Here is a 13337-nt window from a genome sequence, read left to right on the forward strand (position 1 = left end):
TGTCCCATGCTGTGAAGCCACACTTCTTCATATGTTGGTCCTTCTGCCTGAAATGACTTTCTCCTGGAAAATTTCTACTTGTCCTTCAATGCAGCTTAAATAACATGACTTCTGAGAGGGCTGCATTCCCCTCTGAAGAGCTGGATGTTCCCTCCTCTGTGTGCCCATAGCATTTTGTTTATATTTCCATTTTAACATTTATAATGTTGTTTTAAGGTTTTTTGAGAAATCTCTTTTCCTCTACCACCTCTTTATAAACTAAACTCATTCAGGACAGGAATCAAATTTTATTTGTCTTGTATCTGCTGTGCCCAGAGCAATAATTGACATCTAGTAGAGGCCAATAAACATTTGTTGAGTGAATGACTGAGCCAGCAGCATTTTTCTATTGGGCAGTCCCAGGCAGCTGGTGTAAAGTTAACAACACTACTTCTTAAAATGTGCAAGAGGAAGTGCATTGAGTGGATATGCTATAACTGCAGGGTAATACACCCCAAAGACAAATGCAAATGATATTTGCTCTTTTTCTGTTATTTGGACTAATTGATGTTTTAGATTAACTACTATTTTGGATGAACTCTACCTCTACGTCCTTCCTGTAATGTTGATCTACTTGAGTGTATAAATCCTTTTCTTAGATTATCCACACCACTGTACCTCTTGCCCAGGATAAATAATTGGAAGTTAGTTATAAATCCTGCCTCTTTCTGGGATAGCAGATTTGGGTGCTCTTTCCTGGCCTATTGTGAGTCATACATGGCAGAACTGGAAACAGGTTTACTTATGTTTTTCCTGGCTGAAAGATTTATTTTAAATGTTTGCTGTTTTCACCTTCTAATTCCAAAATCCCTTTTTTTTTCCTTTCTGTTTTGTTCATTCCTATGTCTCAAGCACTTGGAACAGTGACTGGCACATAGTAGGTGTTTGATAAATATTTGTTGAATGAGTGAATGCATGTTTATTATTCTCAGATATGTTATACGTATAACAAAGAGCTTTAATAGATATTTCTTCAAAGAAGATTTACATATGGCCAAAAATCATATGGAAAGATGCTAAGCATCATAATCATTAGGGAAATGTAAATAAAAACCACAATGAACTATCACCTGACACCTATTAGGAAGGCCACTATCAAAACAATAACAACAGGACTTCCCTGGTGGTCCAGTGGGTAAGACTCTGTGCTCCCAAGGCAGGGGGCCTGGGTTCGATCTCTGGTCAGGGAACTAGATCCCACATGCCGCAACAAAGATCCCGTGTGCCAAAACTGAGACCCGGCACAGCCTAAGTAAACAAATAAAATTAAAAAATAAAAACAATAACAACTACAACAGAAAATAACAAGTGTTGGTGAGGATGTGGAGAAATTGGAACTCTTGTGCCTGGTTGGTGGGAATGTACAGCCACTATGGAAAATAATATGGAGGTTCCTCAAAAAAATTAAAAATAGAACTATCATGATCTAGCAATCCCACTTCTGGGTATTTTTATCCAAAAGAGGTGAAAACAAGATCTCATAGAGATATTTGCGCACCCATGTTCACTGCAGCATTATTCATAACAGTCAAGATATAGAAACAATCTAGATGTTCATCAACAGATGAATGGATAAAGAAAACGTAGAATACACATACAATGAATATTATTCAATCTTAAAAAAAAGAGAGACACTGCTTTGGGAAAGCAAATGTTCTCCTTACTTGCTGCAAGTAATAAATCCTTCCTTCTCTGGAAAAAAAAAAAAAAGGAAATCTTGTCTTATGCTACAAAATGGATGAACTTCAAGGATATCATGTTAAGTAAAATAATTCAGTAACAAAGAAACAAATACTGCGTGATTCCACTTTTATGAGATATCTAAAATAGTCAAACTCTTAGAAACAGAAAGTAGAATGGTAGTTTCCAGGGACTGGGAGAGGGGGAAAAGAAGAATTGTTCAGTAGGTATAGAGTTTCAGTTCTGCAAGATGAAAAAGTTTTAGAGATGTGTTGTGTGCATAGAGTTAACACTACTGTACTGCACACTTAAGGTTAAGATGGTAAATTTTATGCTTTGTTTTTGACCACACACACACACAATGAATAGAATTTCTATCTGATGGGGTGTGAATATCTTCAACTTTAGAAGATAAAGCTAAATTGTTTCCAAAATGGCTGTGCGAATTATACTCTCACTAGCAGTATATCAGAATTTTGCTCCATATCTTCACCAACATTTGGTATTGTCACGCTTTTAAAATTTTGCCAATCTATGGATAATTTTAATTTGCATTTTATTGATCACTATAGAGTTTGAACATCTTTTCCACTTAAGTGAATGACCTATTCATGTCTTTTGCCCATTTTTTATTGTTCTGTTTGTCTTTTTCTTAATGATTTTTATCAGTTCTTTATATATATTTTGTGCACAAATCCTTTACAAGTCATTTAATAGAAAATATCTCCCAGTTTATGGCTTGGCTTGTCACTTTTTACATGGAGGCCTCTAAAGAAAACACGTTTTTATCGTAGTCAAATTTATCCATCTCTTCCATTATGATTTACTCCATATCTTGTTTTAAGAAATCTTTCTTTACTCTGAGGACATAAAGACATTCTATATTTTCTCTTAAAAAAGTAAGGTTGTGGTGGAATTGATTTTTGAAGAGGTGTGAAAACTTGGAATGGGAAACCATCAAAAGAAGTATTTTTTCTTTACATAGAAGGCAGATGCCAAAGGTGGTCTATCGACACAGAACTAGAGATGAAGCTGCTGCAGAGAGGGCTGGTCTAACCGCAGGAAGGGTTTCCTGTCTACGACGGTTTGCAGTTTCATTGGCTTATTGAAGCAACGGAGTCTATGTCACTTTGTTTGGTAGCAGAGAGCAGTTGCTTGGGGGTTGTCGAACACTAGAGAGATGAAAATTCAACCGGAGAGGAGAGGGGAAGTGTCAAGGGACAGACAAAATGATTCTCCAGCTCTCGATGAGCCTAAATATATCACTTGCAGGCTGCAAGGCACAAACTGAAAACAAGTATGTACCTCTCCATTCAGCTCTCTCTGTCACTTCTGCCATACTTACCCCTTATCCTTCACCTGGAACTTTCTGTCTAGTGAAAATAAAACAATCTCAAGAGAATATGGTCAAAACCACAGTAGAGGGACTTCCCTGGTGGCGCAGTGGTTAAGAATCCGCCTGCCAATGCAGGGGACACGGGTTCGAGCCCTGGTCCGCGAAGATCCCACATGCCGCGGAGCAGCTAAGCCCATGTGCCACAACTTCTGAGCCTGCGTGCCTAGAGCCCGTGCTCAGCAACAGGAGAAGCCACCGCAATGAGAAGCCCACGCACTGCAGTGAAGAGCAGCCCCCGCTCGCCGCAACTAGAGAAAGCCCGCGCGCAGCAACAAACACCCAACGCAATCAAAGATAAATAAATAAATAAAACCACAGTGGAGAGGATAAAAGGTAAAGCTTTGAGAGTTAGAAATACTCTTCTTAGGACCAACAGAAATGTGGAATCATCTTCCCTGGAACCTTTGAAAGTTAGACTAAAATAGCTTTGAGTGGAGGAAGGAGGAAAACTCTGGAACTATTCGGATCCCACGGAGGACTGTTATTTGGCGGGAGCGGGGTCTCGTGATTGGATCATCTGAAAAGTCCTTCTCCTTATACTTAACCCAGGGTGGCTGCCCCAGCAAGAAAAACATTTCAGGGGTTAGTGGACAAGGTGTGGGGAAGAAGAGGAGACAGAAAGACTATCCTCTAGAGCAGCGCAGAAGGAGTGGAGTGAGAAGAAATGCTCTAGAGGGGTAGACTGACAGAGAGGAGATGAACGACACTCCTGGCTCCTCCAAAGAGACATCACCATCAATCTTTAGGTTTTCATCCTAGGCAAGTGAAGGGGAGTGAGAGAGGAAGGACAATGCAGTGTAAATTATTACACAGCCCTTGGCTTTCAGAGTACTGCCAGTAAAAGAGATTTATGGAGTGAAACTTCGAGCATAGGGTTCTAGAAAATGCTCACACCACCTTCAGGCACATATATCAACTATGTTTGTGCACTCGTGCATGGATCCCCTCCATGTGCATACATAGAAATTCACGCCCATAGAATAAGCATGTATGCAACAGTGTGCAACATAATTTCACTACACTTTGCAGATACAACCCTATCCATTCTTGGGTTTCCACACAGGATCCAGGCTAGATCCAACCACTGATGTGGGTTTTGTTCTGGTTGACATGGTTGAGAGGGGCACCTGTAAAGGTGATGAGGAGTTGCAGAAATCTGCACTAAGGATTTTGAATTGAATACAGTAAATGATTGTTCTTGAGGAAGGACATGAGGAAAGCAGTGTTTCATGCAGGTTATTTTGTTAACTATACATAAGAGGGAGTTAAGGCTTCCCTGGTGGCGCAGTGGTTAAGAATCCGCCTGCCAATGCAGGGGACACAGTTTCGATCCCTGGTCCGGGAAGATCCCACATGCCATGGAGCAACTAAGCCCATGCACCGCAACTATTGAGCCTGCACTCTTGAGCCCATGAGCCACAACTACTGAGCCCATGTGCCACAACTACCAAAGCCCGCACGCCTAGAGCCCGTGCCCCGCAACGAGAAGCCACCACAATGAGAAGCCTGTGCACCGCAACGGAGAGTAGCCCACCCCCGCCACAACCATAGAAAAAGCCCGCGTGCAGCAACAAGGACCCAATGCAGCCAAAAATAAAATAAATAAAATAAAATAAATAAATTTATAAAAAAAAAAGAGGGAGTTACATTTTGATTCACTAGAAACGGAGACTGAGAAGGAGACAACGCCACTGAACAGATGCAAAAGACGAGTCTTGGAAATTTCAGATGAAAAATTAGGACTGTAACTACGAAGACCAGACAGACTGAACCTGGGGTAACGCATACCCGTCTCCTGTCTCCTTCTTTCTATTTCCAAACTCCTGGGAGTCAGGGTGCAGCCAGGAGCTGGGGGAGAAGGATTTTTGATCTCATGCCCTTGCGTGCTCTAACGAGAAAGGCTGCCGCCCTGTCTGGGTTTCTCAGGAGCTCACTCAGAGGCCTGCAAACAAGGGCTTCTGAGCCAAACCTATGGCGACATCCTGGCTGATGTGAAGCAGCCTCTTGGACAAACTGAGAAAGGCAAAAAGGAAGGGAGACTTAAGGTGCTGAGAGGGCAACTCAGCCATTCCCCCCTGCAACCCCACGGTGGCCGCACACCACCCTACATTGATCATGACCACTCTTTCCTAAAAAGCCTTGCTTTCTTCACTTGATTTCAATGTTAAAGGTTGGGAAGGGATTTCCAAGCATTCGTGCTTCAGTGGTAACAGCATCTTAGGATGTGCATGCAGAAGTCTTTCATATGTTTAAAAGCAATGGCAGAGTCATCATAGAGCCTTTTCATATGATCATTTTAGTTGTATTTGTATTTCTTTGCCATTTATTGGTTGAACCATATGCAATTGCTGACGTATTTGACCATTTTGGCCTACAAAAACAATCTCATAGGTTTCAACTGAGTATTAAGAACCTACTGTGTGTTTAATAGGACTAGGAGGCAATTTGGTGTAATGGTTAAAAATCAGAGCCAAACTGCTTTTCTTCTCCCAGATCAGCTCCACCATCTAATCTTGATACATTACTTAACTTTTCTGTGTTTCCATTTTCTCATCCTTAGAATGGAGATAATAATATTAGTTACTTCAAAGGCTTGTTGTGAGAACTTAAATGAGCTGTCACATATAAAGCACTTAGAACAGTGCCTAACTCAAACCAGGCTCTCTATAAATATCAACTATTATTACACAGTAGTCCCTATTATCTCATTTAGTTTTATTATTAAATAGTTCAGGTATACAAAAAATATATATAAGAAAATTAACACTTATGTGCCAACCTTTCAGCTTAGAAATAAATTATTAACACAAATATAAGGAAACCCCATGGGGACACTTCCCCTATCATATTCGTCTTCCCCTTTCTCAGAGGTATCCTCTGTCCTGAATTTGATGCTTATCGTTACCATGGAAGTTTTTTCTTTTTAATTAATGAATTAATTAGTTTAAGCAGATTTTGTTATTTATTTATTTATTTATTTATTTATACCACACTGTGCGGCCTGCAGGATCTCAGTTCCCTGACCAGGGATTGAACCCAGGCCACAGCAGTGAAAGTCCGGAATCCTAACTACTAGGCCACCAGGGAATTCCCACCATGGAAGTTTTTTAATACTTTTACTACATATGTATGTAACATAAGCTATATACAGTGTTGTTTTATATGTTCCTTAATTTTCATACCATATTTATCCTTCAACTAGCTTTTGTTGTTCAATATTGTTTGTTTTTTTTTTCAATATTGTTTTTGATGTTTATCCGTGTGGCCACACGAGACTAATTTATTCATTTTAACTGCTGTAGAGTATTCCAGTGTAAAGAATTGCCACAGTTTATTAGCCATTCTCCTTTGGGATACCTTGAGGATGCGTCCAAATCTTTGCTATTACAAACGTGTTATTTAATTTAGTCAACCAACTTTTATTGAGGACATGGCAAGGGTGGCTAAGTGTCATAAGTGTGGGGAAGAGTGGTATGTGATTACTTCAGAGAAGTAGCTGAGAATTTTATTCTGTGATGGGAAACGACTGGAGAATGTTGAGCAAGGGAGTGATTTATTTTTTAAAAGATCATTATGGCTACTATCATAATATCCAAGAGGTAAAAGTAGAAGCGAGAAGACTGGGTAAGAGTTTATTGCTATAGTCTAAATGAGAGGTGGTGATGACTTAGATAGTGATAGTAGCAGAGAAAATGGTGAGAAGTGGTCAGATTCAGAATATTTTTTGAAGTTAGACCTAACAAGATTTTCCAATGGATTTGGTAAGGATTATAAGAGAGAGAAATCAAGAATAACTCCAAGTTTTTTGCCTGAGGAAATGGATGAGTGATAGTGCTATTTTCTTAAATGGGGGAATGTTGCAGGAGAAGGTTTGCTGGGGGGAGATGAATACTTGGTTTTGAAGATGTTAATTTTGAGATGCTTATTAAACACCCAAGTGGAAATTTTGAATTGAAAGTTGGATATATGAGTGTGGTGTTTAGGGGACAGGTATAAGCTAGAGATGTAATTTAAAAGTCATTAGGATAATACTGTTTCTTACTTTAAATTCCCACATATTTTCCTCTAAAGGTGTTGCACTTTTGCATTTCACATTTACATCTTTAATCCGGTTGGAATTAATTTTTTTGTTTGGTGAGAGAAAAGGATTTAATTTCCCCCCTAAGGGTGCCCATTGTCCCCAGCAGCATTTAGTACATAGTCCAGCCTTTTCTCTACTGGTTTGAAATACCAGGTACCGGATTTAAACAGCACAGGTCTGTTTCTGAGTTCTCTATTCTTTTAAATTGGCCAATCTGACCATCCCTATGCAAATACCACACTATCTTAATCATTATCTGATTTAGTCAGGGCTTAATGCAAGAACAGAAATAACTGTAGATATTCTAAGCAGAAAGGAATTTACTACAACGATTTAAAGAAATTCGATGCTTACAAAATTGTTGGAAGGGCTGAAAGAACAGGAGTCAGAAGGTACCACTAAACTTGTTAGTTGAAGAACATACCGCCGTGGTTGTGATCAAGAGGCCAGGAAGCTGCTGCTCCCACCATCATAGCTGCCAGCACCACCCATATATGCACCAAAGCTTCAGAACAGAGCTGTAGTTGCTATTTATAACTTTCTTAATCAACTACCCATTCCATGTTCTTTTGCCTTCGATCAGCACCTAGCTGCTTCGGGTTCCTAGTGGAGAGGTCCAAACCTTTATTCCTGAAAAAGCTAGCTTGTAGTGATTCTGCCTGCATTGGAGGTGCTCTAATCCTCCATTAGCTCTACCCTGGTCATGACAGTACTGTGAGGCACCCCAGAGGATCCCCTGGGTTTTAAGCACACTCTTCCCTGCTCTCATTGCAAGGCAACCACTCTGTTTCACCCCAGCTGTTAGAGGAGCTCCTTTGCCTGTTAGTTCTGTGGCATGAATATAAAATGGCCAGAAGGCCATAAAAGTCTCCTAGGAATTAATACCTCTAAATCAGCAGAATCCAAAGTCAGAGGAATGAGAGGCAAGAAGAATGTTTAAGTAGGTCATTACGTGTAACAGTGAGAGAGGTCAGCCCTACATACATTCCTTGGTACCTAGACCCATATATTCTGGCTATGGGAGAAATATCTCCAAATATGGCTCTCCCAGTCAGTCATATTAGACAGCACCCCAAAATCACAAAGTGTTTTCTCCCATCTGGCTCTGTAGTAGAGTCTTCATTGGGCCCTTCTACCATTCCATAAAGTCTGCTGTCTATGGATGATGGGAATACATGTTAAGACTGTTGAATCTTGTGAGCATGAGCCCACTGCCTCACTTCTTCTGGATGGGAGAGATACAGTGTGGGCTATCATAATGGTGAAGAACACACTAGTAAGTTCGGATGATGGGGCTGACAGAAGCATTGTGGGCAGAGAAGGCAAATCCAAAGCCAGAAAAAGTATCTATTCCAATGAGGACAAAACACTGCCTCTTCCATGATGGAAGGGATCCACTATAATCAGCCTGCCTTAGCTGGTTCCCTCAGGTACAGTATCATATGGCTCATTATTGGTCTGTGCTATTGGCAGATTATCCTCAGGAGGTGTACAGTAGCCAGATCTACCTTGGTGAGAGAAAAATTTGTTGCATAATTTCCAACCTTGTCCTCATAGCTACTGTGTTAATGAGCTCTCTTGGCAAGCCCTGAGTGGTTCAATAGAGAGTGACTGACATTTACAGACCCAGGTGATTTTGTCTACCTGATTATTGAGACCTCACGGTGCCCTTTGGTGAGTGAGTATTTACCAATTTGTAGTTTTGTTGAGTATCCCTATTGTATCCTTGTTTTCTAATTTTTACTTTTACAATTATTATTTCTTTCCATCTGCTTTGATTGGGGGGAGGTTCTGTGACTTTTTTTTTTTTTTTTGGTAATTTCTTGAGTTGGAACTTAGCTTTTTTTTCTCTTTCCTCTTTTGTAATGTATTAAGGCTATAAAGCCCTTTCTAATGCTACTTTAGCTATATCTCACATATTCTGATTGTGTATTTTCTTTATTGTTCAATCTAAATATTATCTAATTTCCATTATTAGTTATGCTTTAAAATTTTTTCTTAAATTTCCAACTATCTGGGAATTTAATCTTTTTGTTATCGCTATCTAAATTAATTGCTTGTGTGCAGAGAAATGTGGTCTTGTGTAACCCTGATTCTTTTTATTTGTTGAGATTTGTTTTGTGGCCCAGTGTTTGGTCAGTTTTTGAAATGTTCTGTATATTCTTAAAACAAATGTGTATTCTCTAATAGTTGCATAAAACATTCTACGTATATTCATTAGAGAATGCTTGCTAATTGTGTTATTCAAATCTCCTATGTCTTTACTAGTTTTTGTCTACCAATATGCCAATTACTAGAGAGTTATAATTTTTTAAATCTCCAACTATTATGGTGAATTTATAAATTTCTTCTTATAGCTTTGTTTTATGTACTTGAAGTGACCACACAAAAGTAAATAGTTGCTATATCTTCCTGGTAAACTGTTGCCTTTATGATTATGTAGTGATTCCATTTTTAAAATCTTAAGGTCTAATTTTTTAATTGTGGTAAAATATAAATACCATAAGATTTACCATTTTAACCATTTTTAAGTGAAAAGTTCAGTGGCATTAAGTACATTCACATTGTTGTGCAGTCATTACCACTATCCATCTCCAGAACTTTTTCATCATCCATCACAAACTGAAACTTTGTACCTATTAACCAATAACTTCCTATTATCCTCTCTCTCCAGCCCACGATAACCACTTTTCTATGTATCTTAAAGTTTATCTTGTCTCATCTTAATATAGTAGTACCAGCTTATTTGGTATTTTTTCTATTCTTTTAGTTTCAAGCATTCTATGTCATTATGACATATAACAGCACATAACTAAATTTTAAAATCCAGTCTGACAATTTCAATCTGTTAACTGGCAAGTTTAGTCCATTTATATTTAATGAGTTTACTGATAATTTTTGTTTTATATGTACCATATTATTTTGTGCTTATATTTTTTCCATGCATCTCTCTTCCTGCTTTCTATTAAATTGATGAAAGTTTTTTTTTTAATTCCTTTTTTCTTTACTAATTTGCAAGTTGTATGTTCTATTTCTATTCTTTTCATGATTACTCTAATTTTTAAAAAATAATCTTACTGGCTTAAACAATATCCCTATTATCATCCCGAATAATGCAAGAACATTGGAATACTTTAATTCTGATTGTATCTCACTCATTTTATATGTTATTGTTGTCCAGTATTATAATACCACCTTATTTTTATATCCCCAAATTAGTCACTGTTACTATTGTTTCCCTAGTCAATGCTTAATACCCACATGTTTTCCAGTTTCTTTACTCATCAAAACTATTCTCACTATTCTTATTTTTATCTCACTTCATCCTTCTGGGTTGAAATTTTCTTTAGGAAATTCCCTAAAGAAAATGTCTTTAGTGGGAGGTCTGTTTGTGTTAAGAAACCTGTTGTGTTTGTCTGGAAATTTATCTATTTCCTCCTTACTCTTGAATGATAGTATAGCTGAGTAAAGAATTCATGATGAAAAAATTTTAAAACTCAGTACTTTGAATATATTATTCACTGTTATCTAGTCTCTGTTGTTGCTTTCAGAAAGTCTGCTGTGAATATAATTGTTGTTACTTTGAAGGTAATGTGTTTTTCTCTCTGTTCGCTTTTTAATCTTTTCTCATTGTACTTGGAATTGTTCAATTCACAGCAACGTATATGAGTACGGATTTAGTTTAATCGATCCTGCTGAAGATTTGTGTAATCTGAACCTGAGGATTCATGTCTTCTATTAATTCTGGTAAATTCTCAGCCATAATCTTTGAATGTTGCCTCCTCCAATTCTCTTTATTCTCTCCTCCAGAACTAATATAAGTTGGACCTTCTCATTCTCCAACCCATCTTTTAGTCTCTAATACTTTCTAACTCTTTATCTCCTTGTATTATCTTCTGAACAATTTCCTCAGATCTCTCCTCTAGCTCTATAATTCTCTTTCCTTATGCCTAGGTTTCTTTTTATTCATCCATTTATTTTCTTTTTAAACTTAAAAAAAAAATGAAGTGTAACACACATACATAAAAGTGCATTAAAAAGTATTGTTGAATTAAGTACTGTAGTTACAGATCAAGAAATAGAATGTTGCCAGACCCCAGGTGCCCTACATGTGCCCCTTCCCAATCACAACTGTTTTCCTCTCCACTAGAGGTAACCACAATCCTGATTTTCATGGTAATCCCTTTCTTGTATTTAAAAAAAAAAAAAGTTCTACTACCTAAGTTTGCATTCCTAAACAATATAGGTTAGTTTCATTTGTTTTGAAACTTTATAAAATAAATACTGTACATGAATTTTTGTGTCCTTATCTCTAGACCAGTATTATATATTAAATATCCACCTATATTATTGTGTTTATCCATGGCTCACTCATTTTTGTGTGTGTTTATACAATATTCCACTGTCTAATATACCAAATGTTTAACCATTCTACTGCTATGAACATTTTGTTGTTTTCAGTTTGGTGCTATTATGAGCAATGTTGCTATGGACATTATGGTTCATGTATACTGGTACATATAGATGTGCATTTTTTGGAAGGTTATATACTTAGAATTGCTGAGTCCTAAGGTATACATACCTTCAATCTTATCAGATAATGCCAAACTGTTCTTCAAGATGTACTAAATTATACTCCTATCAGCACTGTATGAGTATCCCCACTGCTTAGCAACCTCACCAATACTTGGTATTATGAGAATAATTTGAGCCAATATGGTGGGTATATAATAGTATCTCATTGTGGCCTTAATTTGTAACTAGTAATTTCAATAGTTACTAATTAAATGATACACTTCTATTTATTTTTATATTTAGCTACCCTCATAGATATGGTCTATTTGTTCTGACCATCCATTTTCATTATCTTATCTTTTCATATAAGAGGATCTAGAAAGCAAAACAAACACCTACCTACATTTCCCAGGTTCTGGATACAAATTAGGTTCTGCCAAGAGATGTATTCATGAGAGATTTAGAAGGCAGAAACAAAGTAGAGTCCACCCTTCTGGTACTTTTCCTGCTGCTTTTATTTTCGTCAATGTGAAAGGCAGGTGTGATAAAGACAATGAGTTGACTCAGGCTTCCACTCCTCTAGCCCATTCAATGATTTGTAAGCATTTAGTTCCCTGATTTCTTCCTGTTTAAAATACCTAGAGAGATTTCTTTTCAGTCCTGAATCCTGACTCATACAATGACTATTGTACTTCACATAACCTAAGATGATATCAAAGGTAAGAAGCACCATTATTTTACTGACATTAAAAAAGCCATTACTGGGCTTCCCTGGTGGCGCAGTGGTTGAGAGTCTGCCTGCCAATGCAGGGGACACAGGTTCGAGCGCTGGTCTGGGAAGATCCCACATGCCGCGGAGCAACTGGGCCCGTGAGCCACAATTACTGAGCCTGCGCGTCTGGAGCCTGTGCTCCGCAACAAGAGAGGCCGCGATAATGAGAGGCCCGCGCACCGCGATGAAGAGTGGCCCCCGCTTGCCGCAACTAGAGAAAGCCCTCGCACAGAAACGAAGACCCAGCACAGCCATAAATAAATAAATAAATAAATACTTTAAAAAAAGCCATTACTGCAATTAAACTAAGACAAATTGTTTCTTTTTTTTAATTAATTAATTGATTTTTGGCTGTGTTGGGTCTTTGTTGCTGCGTGTGAGCTTTCTCTAGTTGCAGTGAGCAGGGGCTACTCTTCCTTGCAGTGCACAGGCTTCTCATTGCGGTGGCTTCTCTTGTTGCAGAGCACAGACTCTAGGTGCGCGGGCTTCTGTAGTTGTGGCACGCGGGCTTCAGTAGTTGTGGCACGCAGGCTTCAGTAGTTGTGGTACGCAGGCTTCAGTAGTTGTAGCTCATGGGCTCTAGAGCGCAGGCTCAGTAGTTGTGGCACACAGGCTTAGTTGCTCCGAGGCATTAGTTGCTTAGTTGCTTCCCAGACCAGAGCTCGAACCCGTGTCCTCTGCATTGGCAGGCAGATTCTTAACCACTGCACCACCAGGCAAGTCCCAACAAATAGTTTCTTTACACTTAGAATTTTTTGCTGCTTAAAGAGCCAGTTCAGACTTTGGACATAGATTTTATAATTTATTTATTACTCTTGTGTGCTCATTAGAAAAGAAAATAGGGAATTCTCTGG

The sequence above is a fragment of the Balaenoptera borealis genome (assembly GCF_965194805.1).
Source record: "Balaenoptera borealis genome assembly, chromosome: 13".
Taxonomy (NCBI): domain Eukaryota; kingdom Metazoa; phylum Chordata; class Mammalia; order Artiodactyla; family Balaenopteridae; genus Balaenoptera; species Balaenoptera borealis.